The following is a 15,797-nucleotide window of genomic DNA, read 5'->3' on the forward strand; positions in this document are numbered from 1 at the left end:
AATAGAAATTTTTTTCTCCCTGTTATAAATGTAAATAGATATAAAAAAATTTTTTATAAAAGAAGTTTAATATTCTAATTTTATAATTCATGATAAAATGTACCATTTGTCTCATAAATACACTTCATATTTGCTCATGCAACTGCAGCAAAATTTTGGTTACGTTTACATCGCTTGACTATTAATCTCAGTCAATTCGTTGGCAGCTTTCCGAGCAATGACTATCGACAGTTCCCGCAATTTCTTCTAACCTTCGCCCTTCCAGCACCGCCATATTCGCCACCTGGCCTAGTATTGAAATATTATCGGCGTTAAGGAAGGTGCTGGGAGAGCAAAAGATATCCTCAATCATCATAACCAGAATACGACATGAGAAACGATTCCGTAGACTTTATCAATTTTTTGCATTGCCATTTGCGAAAAATAAAAGTCGTTAATCAAAATTTGATTATCGAGTTTTGATTAAAATTATTTGCAATTTTTGAACACAATTAAAAACATAATAGTTCTCAAAGTTATAAAATTCTTTAAAAATAACATTCATCAGATAACATGACTATTTTCTATTTTCATAATTTTAACAAATCTGTTAAAGAGGAATTTATGCAAAAATTAAATCAAAATTGAAACAATTATATATTATATATTACATATTTAATGTACTCTTATTGATTAAAATCATCTGATAGATATTCAAGTATTCATAACGACGTCAAGTTGATATTACTGTGTCATGCCGATATCTCGGATTACACACTATCACAGTGTGTATCTACAGTATAATGATAAATAATGCTTCACGATCAAATCAAAAATAACCATTTTATACCGTTTTTAAGCTTACACGCGCGACGTTGGAAAGCTTAATGACCCCGACGACTCAGATTTCACCATCTCCAGCTATGCCGCAAGATCGAGAACGGTAATGCAGATTTATCGGTACAAAATGATATTCCTGCAAAAAGCCGTGCACGAAGATCGTTATGGAACGACGAAGATATCGAGCTGAAACGAGCAATCAGTTTTTCTGTCCGGCCTTTAACTCAGAATAATGTCCGGTTTTTTGCTGCCATAAGTCCTTTCACAGCGAAATATTCGTATAGAAGTATTATCCTGCTTGCACGACACTTACGCTGGTTAATTTGTTTGCCGTGTAATGTAAATTGTCATTTCGCGTGAGAATTTCTTCGCATTCGATGGCAACGATTATGAATGAATTAATAATCAGTTAGTAACTTTTAATTGTTTTTATAATTATATTTTTTAAATCGCAAAACCGCGATTAATCAAATTAATGGTATTGTGTGAGACTTGCGTAATTTATAAGAAAAATGTAGCAAGCATCCGTGTCTTTATCAGAAAGATGTCACTTCTTTTCACGAATGTCATACTTCCAAGAAACGCTAATAAATAAATGAAATAAATTATTCATTCCATTATTCTTTTTAATTATAAATTTTGACGTCCTGAGTCAACATTTCCATATCATCGGCGTCCATCTTTCACGGAAGATGCGCGGTTACAAAATGACGATGGTGCTCCTTCGAGCGCGCAACGACCCTTCCTTCGTCCTGGGTTAATCTCAGTCGGAATAATTGCATCCTAGTACGTGATAGATGATGTCATCTTGCCGTTCGTAACCTCGTATTCCATAACTTCGCAATATGGCGCGCAACTTGCATCGAAACTCTCCAAGATCGAGGAGACGATTGTTACATGGCCGGGAAAGTGGAAGACAATCCCCGTAGCATATTCGAGAGAATCGCAAATTAGCTTTTCCTGCTGCACCAACTACAGATCGTGTGATCCTGTCTGTGAAACATCGAGACTTGAACGTATAATCCTTTCGACAATATAGATCGCGCGTATATCGTGATCCGAATATATGTGTCGAGTATACAAATTGGAGAATAATTTGAAGTAACGTTTATTTTTTTATACTCCTCTTCTTTATTCATAACTTATTAAATTTTCAACGAGACACATGGTCGCTTCATATCTAATAGACACTTTAAATTCTGCATAAATTACTATATTAAGAGAACGCACATTAATGCATTGAGAATATAAGTAATCGTGATATATTGTTATAAAAAATATATAGTTTTAATAATATTTTATAAGATTATATATTTTTTATGTGTTATGTATATAGTCACATGATATATACATTTGAAACGTAAGAAATTTACGAGAAAGGTCAATAAAAACCACGCAGCGTAATTGCACCGCTGGATTTGCAGCTAACCGCTGTCTGTGTATTAACTATCCGCAAAAATACAGCCTTCCCGACAAAAAGGTTAAACCACATCTCTCTTCGCGCGGTTTCGCATCTAACCCGGCGAGCTGCACGCCGTGTAATGGACCGCGAGCATCACGCCGTCTCTTTTCCCGCGCGGATGTTATTTAGTAGGAAGTACTTATTCACGAGAGCAGTAAAGCGGCCATTATAAGTCTCCGGAGGCAAATAACCGTGGAGCTACCCCATATCGCCCACTTTCATAAATCGAGAGTCGTGGGAGAGGGTAAAAACGGAAAAATAAGAACAGAAGACGTGAAGAATGAAACGTAGAAACTGAAAGAAATGAGGAAAGCAGGAGACGGGAGCGGAGAACGATCGTAAATGCGTTCGTAACTATAAATGCAAATACGATGGATGAGAGCCGTGAACACGTATGATGGATCGAAATGCAAGAGTGCGAGAATAAAAAGCAGTCGATAGGGGTATTTCAACAAAGGAGCAGCGAATGATGTTCGCCAAAAGAGGAACTTGATAATGAGCCTAAGAAGGGACTGTAAGGATAAATCTGCGAATAGAAGAAACGAGAGGAGGGAGGAGGGGGAAAGAGCGCGGCAAGAGGGAAGAGGGGCATGATAGGAATCCATGGAAACGATGGCTGAAGAATGTTCTCGCGCACTCGTCTTCAGCCAGGCTGCTGTACACAACGGCACAAAATTGAGGCGAGGAATGGAGGAGCAAGATAATCTTGCCTGCACTGTTCTCTCTTGACCTCGGAGCACAAAGACGCCCAACGAGCTGAAAACCACCTCGTAGCTCGCTCTCTCTCTCTCTCTCTCTCTCTTTCTCTCTCGGCATAACCACCCGTAGCTCTGTGTGACGGTACATAGTTATCAAGAGCGAGTAAACAGTAGAAAATTTTGACTGTACGACGCAACGCGTATATAACAACGTAACAATATTTATGATCTTCGAAATGTACTGTCTTAAATTTCGAAATTGAGATTTGATATTGCTACTTTGATCAAGATCATTGAGATAGAAAGCTACAAGAACATAAAATAGACACTGATATTTAGAATTATTCTATATCGTATAAGATTTAAATTATTTCAATGATTGAAATTTTTCTCTATTATTATTTTAAAGATATCAGGGATTTTAATATGCATACAAAACGCATACATTGCTCGCGTCGGAAGCTTATCATCCACATAAAATATTCCATTTCTCGTTTCCTCGGGTCTAGATTAAAAAAGTAAACGATAAAATTTTTAATTTCCCTTTTTCTTCGCAAGCTGACTGTCCATTTAACAGAATTTCTTGTTAGCTCTCATATTTCTCCCGGTATACCTATGGCGAATTCGCGATTGCCCATCCAATCGCGCAAACCGTCCTCCCGGAGTTTCGATTTCGTCGGTCGGCTTGGCAGCACTAAAACGGAAGTTTCATTTCAGTCCCTTCCTGCCGTCGTGCCTTAAAATTTTAAACGGATCGCTCGGGATACGAAGGAATCAAAGAAAAAGAGACAGCGTTCATGCAACTTTATCGACGATGAAAAGACGACCCTGACCTCGCTCGGGCGTGACAACCGATGCTCCGCTTTTCTATGGACCCCAGGAGATTTGGTTTCTCTCGTACAACTCCATGTGCTATTGCGTTCTTCGCTCTCGACGACGGAAGCGAGAAATATATTCGCATATTGAATCCACGGTTATAAACTACGTATAATTCTACAATTGAAACTATGTAACAGAGCTTCGAGAAAACACGAAGAAGTAGATTTATCTGAATCTAGTATAAAGAGTAAAAATTAAATCTCTTGTGTCGAATCTTGTAAATAACTGTCATTAATGTAAGAGAAAGTCTGATAATTGCTATGCTGCTGTGCCAATTTGCATACCTATTAATTAGAAACTACTCAATATTGTAGATTTTAAGAATCTTGTATATTTATCAAGAAAGACACTGATTATTTTAAATATACATATATTGGTAATCCGAGAGCAAAACAAATATTGATAAATGTTTAGTTAACAAATAATTTTCTTTCAGTAATCAAATTAAAAAAAAAAATAAAGAAGACCCAATAATAATTGAAGTAAATTGACAGAGATCTCAATCAGTTAAAGAAATGGCTAAAATAAATTCGGGTGAAAGATGGAGTGTCGCGTACTTTTTAACAGATATCAATGTCGACATAAATGTCAAACATTGATGGCAGATGAAAATGAAAGGGAAATCTGAATGAACCTAGAGAACTCCCATAACAAGAAGCAACGATTATCGACAGCTGTCGCCAATGTCTAGAATCTAACAGCCGCTGGTTAGATTGAGTTTCGTAAGCAGGCGCGAAATAGAGTAAATCAATAAAAAAATAATAACATATTGATTTATATATAGCGTCTTTCAGCAGATAAAAGCTATTATTTGATATATAAATGCATCAATTTTTCACACATCTTGTACGTATGTGTGTGTGTGTTTAGTATGTATGTATGTGACCAAGGATCATAAAATACCGTGAGTTCGAATTGCAATCAAAACCGCGACATTCCAAATGTGAACTTTATATAACTCAATATTAATCATCATTATCATAGTACGCCGATATCTCCGTTTTGGCTCGGCCGATAACGTTCCAATGATAGTGGCACGTATTAAATAAATACAGCATTACAAATGAATCAATGTGAAATTTGTCGCGCGGATTAATTTTAAAGGATTAACATACGTGTGTGTGTGTGTGTGTGTGTGTGTGAGCGTGTGCGTATGTGTGTCCCGATTCAACAAACACGCTCCGTTAATATCCTGATAACGCTCGTAATTTTGCGGATCCACGGCGGTATGACGATGTAAAGCACAAAGGTTGACATCGTCCAGTGTATATACATAATCCACGCTATTTTCACTTTGTGGGGTATTGAAATTCGTTTAAATTCCACGGCATTATTCGTCGACGTGTAATTTAATTCACCAGCGGGAAATAATCGTATAAATGCACAGACCAATCGTTCGCGTACGCTGACGACTTTTTCATAGTTTGCACGACATTGTTACGTTTTGATATTGTGAAAGAGGACTACGATTCAAATTCGCTATTTCAATTTTTTTATTCGGTAATATTTGCATATTTAACGTTCAATAACAATTCTTTAAAAAAATATATTCGTGAAATAACATAAAAATTATACTGTATTAAATAATACATATATATATGCAAAAGATTTGCAATAGTCTATAAAACAGAGACTACACTATAAACTTCAATTAATATAAAGATGTTTATACACATATAGGTGCGTCGATATTGTTGTTTCATCATAGGAAATGGGTCGTTTAATCACAAAATTCATGATAAAAGCTCGCATGACGATAAAAACTAATTGGCAACATAATCTTAAGCCACAAATAATAGCAATACAACGCAGTATGCGCTATCGTTAACGTGCATATTGCGCAACGCTCATCGTTACAATGTTATTGTTAGTGCGTAACCGTTAGTCCGTTCGTTATCTTTCGATACGTTTGCTATTTTTAGTGAATAGACTTTTTTTAATTGCACGGCAACTACATGTATGATGTGCAACAGCGAAATCGGGAGCGACCAGTCTGTGTGCATAGCGCATAGTACGGTTTAACGTTTTTATAAACACGTTTGCCTCTTTATTGATATGTATGTATATGTTCTTACTTCATTCCGTTAAAATTTTTTTACCCTTGTAATAACACGATGTAATTATACGCAGGTATGGCAGTCATCATACGATATATCATCAGATTCAACGATACCGCTATTATTCAAGAACAATTACGTATAGCGGGCAATGCTCCATAATTTTTTTTACAAAAATTTCTTCTTCGCATACGTATTAATTGCACTGTTGCGATTACGCATTTTCACGCCAGTCTGTTGAATGTATCTGTTATCTTAATCAAATGGCGTTGCAATAACGGAAACGCCCGACTATATTTTGCGTAGCTATATCTTTTACAGAAAATTGCTCTTCACACACAAGCCTTTGGAATATATTTAATTGCGTCATCGCTATTAAGCGCAATCTCGCGGCAAGCTTTCATCAATTTCGTCCTTTGTATTAATCAAATAACGGTGTAATAACGGATTGAAACACATAACTACGTCATTAGCCACGTAAATGGCTCTATCGGTGCATTGCAACTAATATAAAACCGACAAGCGGCTGAGAATGATGCATCGCAAGCAAAATCGCGGCTTATTAATTGAAAAACATGACTGCAATGCTGAAGTGAAGCTAATTGCGGTTGCTTTTGAAAAAAATTAAACATTATTATTCTGCTCATGAGATTTCCTTATTCAGCGCAGTCTAATTTTCTTTTATTACGTTTAATCTCTTCCAAAATGTTACATATCCTCTATTTTATCAAGAATCCTTTCTAATCATCTTAATCTGACATTCTCATCACGAGAAATCAAATTTAAATGTATAGCATAATTAATTACAAATTTATTGCTCCATTCTGAATTTATTGCGAAATAAATTTATACAATAATCAAAAACATTCCAATGTCCATTTCGTTACAAAATTAATCTACGTTAATGTAATTAATTGGGTTTCTATATTTTACATCTAAATTCAAAATCGAATAAGTGCAATTAATTGTATTAATATTACTTAATTGTATTAATATTATTAATTATTAATGTATTCTTGTAACAATATGAACATTGTAATTCTGTTTTTAATTAGTTTTTTTAGTTTATTTCACAAAAAATATATTTGAATAGACTAGAAATTTTAATAACAATGAATAAAAAACAATTTCGTATTATTAAGTTGATTGTTCATTTTTTTTGATTTGTGTGTTCCTCTCCACACACTTTAGTCTTACATAATTGTAAAGTATATTCCGTAATATTACGTTTTCGTAAATGTGTTAAACGGAATGTCTATGAAAACATAATATTTTTATAATATATTAGTAGTATTTTTAAATAATTAATTAGCAATTAATTCTAATTTGTTTCTGGAATTTGTTTATTTTGTTTACAATTTATGTTTTTTTTTAAGCTAGTTACTGAGATACTAACATAATAAAAGATTAGCATTATTTTTTATGTCAATTTCCTGTTAATAAAGCAGAAGTAACACATTTGAAATTAAAATAATAAATTATTACTTAATTATGTCAAATAAATGAATTTAATTACGTAATAGAAGGTTAACGAAGGTCCTTCACCTCTCTTTCGTTCTTTCTTACTGCAATATTTAAGAGTATTGATTATTAAAATATATATTTTATTATTTAAGAATCTAGGAGATAAAATATTAAAAGCATTTGCATTACGTAAGTGTAGTTAATTTATATTAGATGCCATTTAGATTAAAAAAAAGAAAATAAAGATAAATAATGCATAAAAGTGTTCACGTCGATATACGAGTGTTACGCAAATAAAGATTAAATATTGCCATTCAACATACGTAAAAATATAATCAATAGAATGACGTCTTCCATGGAGTAAAGGTATTCTTTGATAAACTATCGAAGAACGTAAATATTATTTGCTATGTATTATTTCTGTTTGTCCACGAATTTACGGTGATAATTATTTAAGAATCTAGAAGATAAAATACTAAATGCATTTGCATTACGTAAGTTTAGTTAATATATTAGATGCCCGTTAGATTTAAAAAGAAGAAAATGAAGATGAATGACGCGTGAAAGTGTACACGTCAATGTACGCGTGTTACGCAAATAAAGATTAAATGTTGCCATTCAACATGTAAAAATATAATCAGCAGAATGTAAAGTCTTCCGTGAAAAACACTCCTTGATAAACTATCGAAGAACGTAAAGCGATGATGCATTAATCGTGTTTGTCCGCAAATTTATGGTGGCGAATAGTCATAACCTACGAAGCAAGGAGAAAGAAAAGAGAGAAAGAGAGTCTCCATCATCTATTTCATTGGAATCACTTCCGCTTATCTCTCCGTGTTTCGCCTCTTCGAGCGCGACATCATACGATGGACATGAAATCGATGAACGGACAAATGAAAGTACTCGAAAGCTCGACAGTAAAATATGACAGATGCGGAAAGTAAAGTAAATGTCCTCGGAATAAATTACGCAGATGAATTGTAATACCTACTCAATGAGTGATTCAATGAATCAGACGAAGATTAAAAATATCCTATAAATATGTCAAATAATTAAAGATATCTGATAAATGCATAAAACAATGTTTTTATAAATGCTGTATGTAAAATACGCTCTTGGTTTTATATAATAAAATTCTATTTAAAATAATGATTGCTTCGCGATACAAATGAAATTCTCTCTTTTAACTTAACATTTACTTGTATTTCAAAAGCATGTATTTAGGACTTTGGCAATTTCGCGTGAAAGAGGAATGGAACACATCGAAGGATGATGAATTAGTAATATGTAGGCGGACTACGCAAGGTAAATTCATTGGTCGATCGTTCTTTTGTGATGCATGAGATTTCAACGATCACGTATAATGGAATGGGGAATAAAGTGCGAACAATTCCGTCACTCTCGGGTCACTCGCCGTCATGGCATTCCGTTGAAAAGAAGCGTGTACGCACATACTACTTCATTGTTCCTGTCACGACGCCACGATTGAAAAGTACTTTCAATTTAAATCCTTTCGTATAAAACGAGAAGCGTTAATTTAAATTTAAAATTAGAACGATTTAGGTTTTTTTTTCCGGTAGACTGACTTGTTACAAAAAAAATGTTGTAAACATTTCATGGAGCAAAAAAAAGCATATACATCTTGAAAAAATATACTAATAAATTATTAATATATATATAAAATTGTACTTAAATATACAATATATATTTATATGTAATATAATGATATTCTATATGTATAATATAATAATGACATAAATTATATATATATATATATATTATGTTATTAAAAATATCATTATATTACATATACATGTATATTATTTATATGTAAGTACAATTTACATGTTACATTATTCATACTTTATTCATCTCCAATATTTGAATATTAATGTATTTAAATATAAACATTATTTCATAATAAAGCATAATTATAAACAATAATTTATCATATTGTAACTACGTTATATAAAACATAATACCTTACTCTGTATTAATATCACTAAAGAATTATATTTTCAAATTCTATTATTGTTATTCTTCTCAATTGTTAAATTCGACGCGGAATAATAATATAAAATAAAGATAATAAATAAATATACTCTCTTATGTATATATACACATACACAAGTTCGGTTTAAAAAAGTATACATTACATACGAAACAAAATAACTCGTCTTAATATATGTATATAACATGTATTAATAATTCATTATACAAATAATTACGTTTTAATCATACAAATTGAAGGAAAATTGAAAATTAATTAACAGTTAATTCGATCATATAGTTATTCATGAAACATTGAATAAATTTAATTATCGTAAACCAAAAGATAGTCCAGACGATAGTTCAGCTATAGACTACGTGCATCATAAAATTAGGATTATAATCAAATCATATTATAAAACCGATCAAATGATTCCGATGTTACAAAGGCAGAAAATTATACATTCATTCTTGCGATGCCATTATCATAAACACAGATAACGTCAAAAATAAATTACAAACAGAATTGATGTTTACGTCCATCAATCAAGCTATTGTTAATATTGAAGGAGTTTTTCAGTAAATATAATATATATATATATATATAATTTTAATTAATTATGGATTTTAAATATATAAATATAAGCATAATTTTCCAAAAATATTATATTAATATTTTACAAATTTCCGGAAAAAGAATTTATTATCGAAAGATTAAATGACATATATTTTCTTAATATTTATATATTAATATTTAACAAATATATATGCGTGTTTAAAACTCATACTTCACTAAGATGTGTAGAAAACGCAAGAATAATGTAAACGATCATGAAAACTAATGTAACACTCGTCTCACGTATAATGCGTGCGTTCCAGTAACAAGCAGCATTCGCAATTAGAGGTGAATAATTAAAAGGTCGTTAGTCTCGCCACATATAACTCAAATCGCGTGGAGCGGAAATAAAGTTCAGAATTTTCAAGGCCGGCTGATGTGGCTGAGATACAAAAATGATCGTTCTCTTCGCTCAGCATAAAAGTATGTAAATAATCGCGCGATAAGCGCCATATGTTCATGCATAATTATCAATGTGGGTGAACAAATAATGAGAATTGATAGTCGTGACTAACTGAGAGCCACGTAATTTAAAATTTGCACAAACAAACATTGTATATTTATGATAATTATTGAAAGCATATATCAAGCTATTAATATATGTCAGTACTAACATTTAAAAATTTATGCCTTCGTTATGCATTGAATTATCCTTATTATATAGCTGCTCACGGATTGGAATCAGATTGGAAACTTCTCTATCAGTAAAATCAAAGCGATATACGATGGAAATGAATAGAGTAAATGAAGAAATGACTTTCCGTGCCGATCTAATGGACAGCTTTAATTACAATGGGCATGTATATGTATGAATGAATATACATATGTGCGTGCACTGATAACGTACAAATCACGTGCAGGCTCGGAACTGTACGAAACCATCGTATTCCACAAATTACCATAACGATTCTTTCGGCGTTATGCATTTTTCATATGTTCGTTCACAGATATAACGAGTACACATATTCTTTTTCTCTTTTAAAGCTTGGTTCGTCAGATAACTCAGAGAGACAGTCTAGACAAAAAATGATATTTTCGTTCTAAAATACCATTAATTCTTTAAGCACTTATAAAAGTTCTCTCAAATATATCTTAATATATTTATAATGAAAAATTCATGACAAAAATATAAAAATACAAAAAATACAAAAAAATAATATTTTTAGAAATATTAAATGTCTGAATTTACATTCGTTTGCAGTGAAATATTTATGTCACAATGTCTCTTATCTCCAGCCTCGATTTTGTTATCTATGAGTGGCGTCTATAAGAGAATTTTATCATCGTCGATAACGTAAGAAAGTTTTAGTAAGTCTCGACAAAGATTCGATCAGTGTGATACGTTACAAGGACGACACTCCGTATCTGGCACAGTTACACACGGATGCAATCAGGGGAACGGCAGACTCAACATACGTACCTTGAGAATCGTACTGGTTATCCGGAACGAGGCGAATATCTACTAGGGAAACGGTCTTCTTCGCATCCTCGATAATTATACTCGCCTTGTTAAGCGGTAGATGCTAAGTCGGATTATCGACGAAAACTTCGAATGTACTTCTATGTACGTTGGAAATATGCGCAGGAAAGCGCGCGCGAGGAAGCGAGAGATCTCCAAGATTTCCAAATCAGTGGCCGCCTAGATCTGCAATAGAAATGAAAGTTTTGATTAGATACGGACAAATCGTTTGAAAGTTTGAGAGTTCGGGAAACTTCAAACTGTATATAAATATATGTGTAAATGGTAGGTTTGGGGCAAGAAAATGTCATCGTAAAAGAGATTTTCAAGAAAAAAAGAAAGAGATTCATAAAAGTAAATAAAATACAACATTATTAAGTTGAATAATTTTAAATCAATATTAAAATTAATTTATCGAAGAAAGAGAGGCAAGATGATTAAATAGATTAGAGATATTTCTCGCACGAAGAATGGTAACAACTCGAGCTCATAACGGATTATCATCTTGCCATCATTGACAATCTCTATCGCGAAAGTTTACAACGCATGATTCGCCCCAGTTTCACGTATTCGAATATTAATATGGACAAACGAGCGCCTGGGTTAACGCGGAGCGTGAATTCGCTCTCCGTTCTAATTCCAAGCTTAATCCAATCTGCATGCAATTGTCAACGAGAGTATGCCACTATGGAAGCACTTGATTTTAATTAAATCCAATGCAGATTAAATCTACGCCGTAAACGTACCGCGGTAGGGACAGATTAGACGCTCCACCTTATTCCTGTAGATTAATAACGATCGGTTGATACGTTCGCTCTTGCGAAACTCTGCTTCCGTGCTATTACAATCTGTGTGATCAATTATCCGGTCGGTAGCAATCAATTTTCCATTCCATTAATCGATATCCGCATTCCACTCGATCATTGTCATTTATGTATAGTTTCGAAACAATTACTAAATCAAAATATATATAATAAATTTTAAATTAATATCATATTTGAATTTATAAATATTTCATAACGTTAATATCTCATTGTCAGTAAAATAAAAAAAATGTTATAAATGCTAAAAATATTATTATACAGTAAAATAAAAAATATCAAGATTTTATATATGTGTGCGTGCGCACGTGCATCACAAACACAGTGAGTCTACATCATTTAGTTAAGTATGTGTAATAATTGCTACTTTGCACACTGGATTAAATTTACTATAATATCGTTTAAAAGAAGTTTCATACTTTCTTCATTAGATTCTATTTTAATTAATAATGCTTTTCAAGTAATGTATTTTTAACATTTTCATTAAGTATAATAATGTAAATTTTACGAGAAAAGAGATAGATTTTCTATCAAATGCATATTATATGGTAAAATAATTTTAAAGATTACTTATGTCTCCACATTTTTAAATATATATGAAGATATTAAATTTTTTACACAAAAGCTATCTTATCTCATGGGTAAAAATAATTCTGCTTAAAAATGGCATTCGGTTAAAAACCAAGAGACACAACATACGAATAGCGCAATGCAAGCACAAAAAACATCTCATTTAACTCTAACATTGTGGCACTATTTCTTGTTAATTACTGCCGTATTGCGTTTTTGTAATTACACCGTCTATTATTTGCACAGTTAAGTTTAAGAATTCCATGTAATTCGAAAACACGCGAGTCTCGCGAGGATACGTGCAGTCTTGAATCATGACACATTCGTTTTTTTTTTTCCCGAACGCAAAAAGAATCCACTAGCTAAAGAGAGATTGCTTAAGACTAAGGCGAATCAAGTTACAAGCTCTTCCACGTGTCTGACCTGAACAGTAATGGAACTTGGAACAATTGGAACGTCTCAAGAAAGTGACTTGACGCTGGACATACTCCAAGTAAGGAGTCTTTAGTCGATAACTTGTCTTAGTGGAAACGTGACCACGTTCGGTTGGCACAGCGGACGCTATATTAAATGATCGTCGAGTCTTACAGGATTTACTCGAATTGTCAATTAAAGAAGCGACAGATGCGTCTTGCAGTTCGCTATTATTATAAACCATATTAGCTTATATATAACAAAATAAAAAAAAAAAAAAAAAAAACAATAAAGAGAAAAAGTACTTTTAAAAAAAATATCAATTTTAAAATGATATTAACATGTATATTGCTTACTATAATAATCTAAATTATAAATAAATTATGGTTATTTTTTTGTAAGATCTGTTATTTCCGTCACGTGACAAAAACAAGTAAATTGTAACAAAATACTGAAAGAATTAATCGAACAATCGAAAAAAATCAGACGTCTTTATTTTCTTTCAACGCAACGCGCCATTATCTCTATCTAGATGCCGGGTATTCTTATCATGCTTGCTGCCGGAACCACCTTCTAATGGTTAAGACTATAAGGAGTTAATAGTATTAACACAGCAGGCGAACGAGCTTGAACAATTAAGCTAAAAGGAACGTTGATTCTTTCACTCAAACGAGTAGATTACATCGTTAGTCTGACAAGAGCGTTATACGGGATTCATATACGTTGTCCAATTAAAATTTTCGTAGATAACTACCGAATCGAACACAGAGATCGGTGCAACAATATACACAAACCTCATTCATTTTCGTAGCCTACATTCGTATCGCGTGAAATTGCTTTTTCTCTTTTCGTCGAGTGCTATCAGATGCACTAATAAATGGCCGGTTGAAGTTGGCCCATTCGTTTGCTGAATAAAACCATACTCGTCATATGCTTTCAACTGTAATTTAAAATCTAAATTTTTTTATGAAATGTTGGTAACTCTTTATTAGAAAAATATACACAGTTTTTAAATTAGCAAGAAATATTAAAACATTAAAATATAAAATATTAAATTATAAAAACCATACGATATTAAAGTATAAAAAAAGAATAAAAAAAAATATATTATTAAAATTGAATAACCATTAGTCAAAGACCTTTTTTCTATATAATAATCAAATATTTAGAATATTAACCGTGTAATGTAATTTTTTTAAAAATTAAATTATAATATATTTATTATTTTATATAAATCGTCACATAGAGAGAACAAATTTAATACTTACTCACTATCACATTTACTAACTTTTTTAAATTAGTTAAATTTTCGGTCACCTGAAAACTAATTTTATTTTCCTCCTACAAGTTTTAGGTAAAACTTTGTGATAGATGATGAATTTTGATCTTCATTAATTCTAATGTATCTTTAGCGTTATCTGTGAGCACTAAAAACCAACATTCTTTTTGACAATTTTTACACAATATTCCATTTTCCTACACTTTTATATCACTAAAGAAAGGCCAGAGAATAGAACAGCCTAGAATAAAAGTTACTTTATTATTGTATTTTGTAATTGATTATTTTATTATTTTTGTTATTTAGTTATAAGTATTATTTTTGTGTGTAAACTTTAATTCTTTAACAATTAAATATTCTCCTAAATTATATGATTTAATATATTATACATCTGCTATTTTTGCTCCTCAAGTCTATTATTTTATTTATTTTTATTAAAGTTTTTTCGTCAGTTTAATTTTTTATTGTTCTGAAAGTTATGTCAACTTCAATGCGAGAGAGCTATATGTATACGCAAAGTTTAACAAGTTGTGGTCAAAGTTGAAATTGATACAAGAGAAACGCCTAAGCCCCGCTTAAATGTTATATTCCCACAGTCAGTAAGAGTGCATCCACGAAAATAACAGAAGCGAACCTCCGAATGGCGATAACGACTACCGGATGAAGAAGTTCCTGCTCGGACGTTAATGACCAGCGAAATATCTTTTCCAGCGCAACTATCGCCCACGTGGGACATGACTGCCCGATGATTTAACCGCCCTCAGAAATAAGCATATGTCAAAATTATATTTTGTCAGATTACAAAGTTTAAACGGGATTTGAAAAATTTCAAGAATTTGCGACTTTTACAGAACAAAAATAAAGATCCATTTACAAAATTATTTTATGAAACTGTAACGCAAACAATTCAATTATTTTAACGTTTTAATGGATGTATGTACTTCATGTTGCGCAGACTATTTAATTTCATTGGGAAAATTGACAGACGAGTGACGTTGAACAAATAAACGTGGCTCAAATGTGATTATTGCAAAATCAATAATTTTTAATTAATTTCTCACTCTAATCAGATAAAAAAACGAACAAATACTAAAATAGAGGAATTTCTAATCGATATAAATTCCGTCGATGCCAGCGCAAGAATCTTCACATTTCTGTCAGCTGTGCCCGAACGAAGAAGAGATTTAACGCGGTTTGTCCGGTCAATGCACGATCGAACCTGACGCCCCGACTCCTGTGATGCATGATTAATTTAATTTATCCGTCCGCT

At 32.4% G+C, this 15,797-nt stretch overlaps 1 protein-coding gene across 6 annotated transcripts in view; it reads right to left on the reverse strand.

Annotated features, from left to right (window-relative positions):
* Positions 1-15,797, reverse strand: part of Pgant9 (polypeptide N-acetylgalactosaminyltransferase 9) — a 207,426-nt gene that overhangs the window by 148,220 nt on the left and 43,409 nt on the right. For all 6 annotated transcript variants that reach the window (XM_072911680.1, XM_072911679.1, XM_072911673.1 and 3 more), the window contains one exon: positions 11,405-11,629. The gene's annotated coding sequence lies outside the window, so the exon portion shown is untranslated. The remainder of the gene's footprint in view (positions 1-11,404; positions 11,630-15,797) is intronic.

This window comes from Anoplolepis gracilipes, chromosome 2 (assembly GCF_047496725.1).
Source record: "Anoplolepis gracilipes chromosome 2, ASM4749672v1, whole genome shotgun sequence".
NCBI lineage: Eukaryota > Metazoa > Arthropoda > Insecta > Hymenoptera > Formicidae > Anoplolepis > Anoplolepis gracilipes.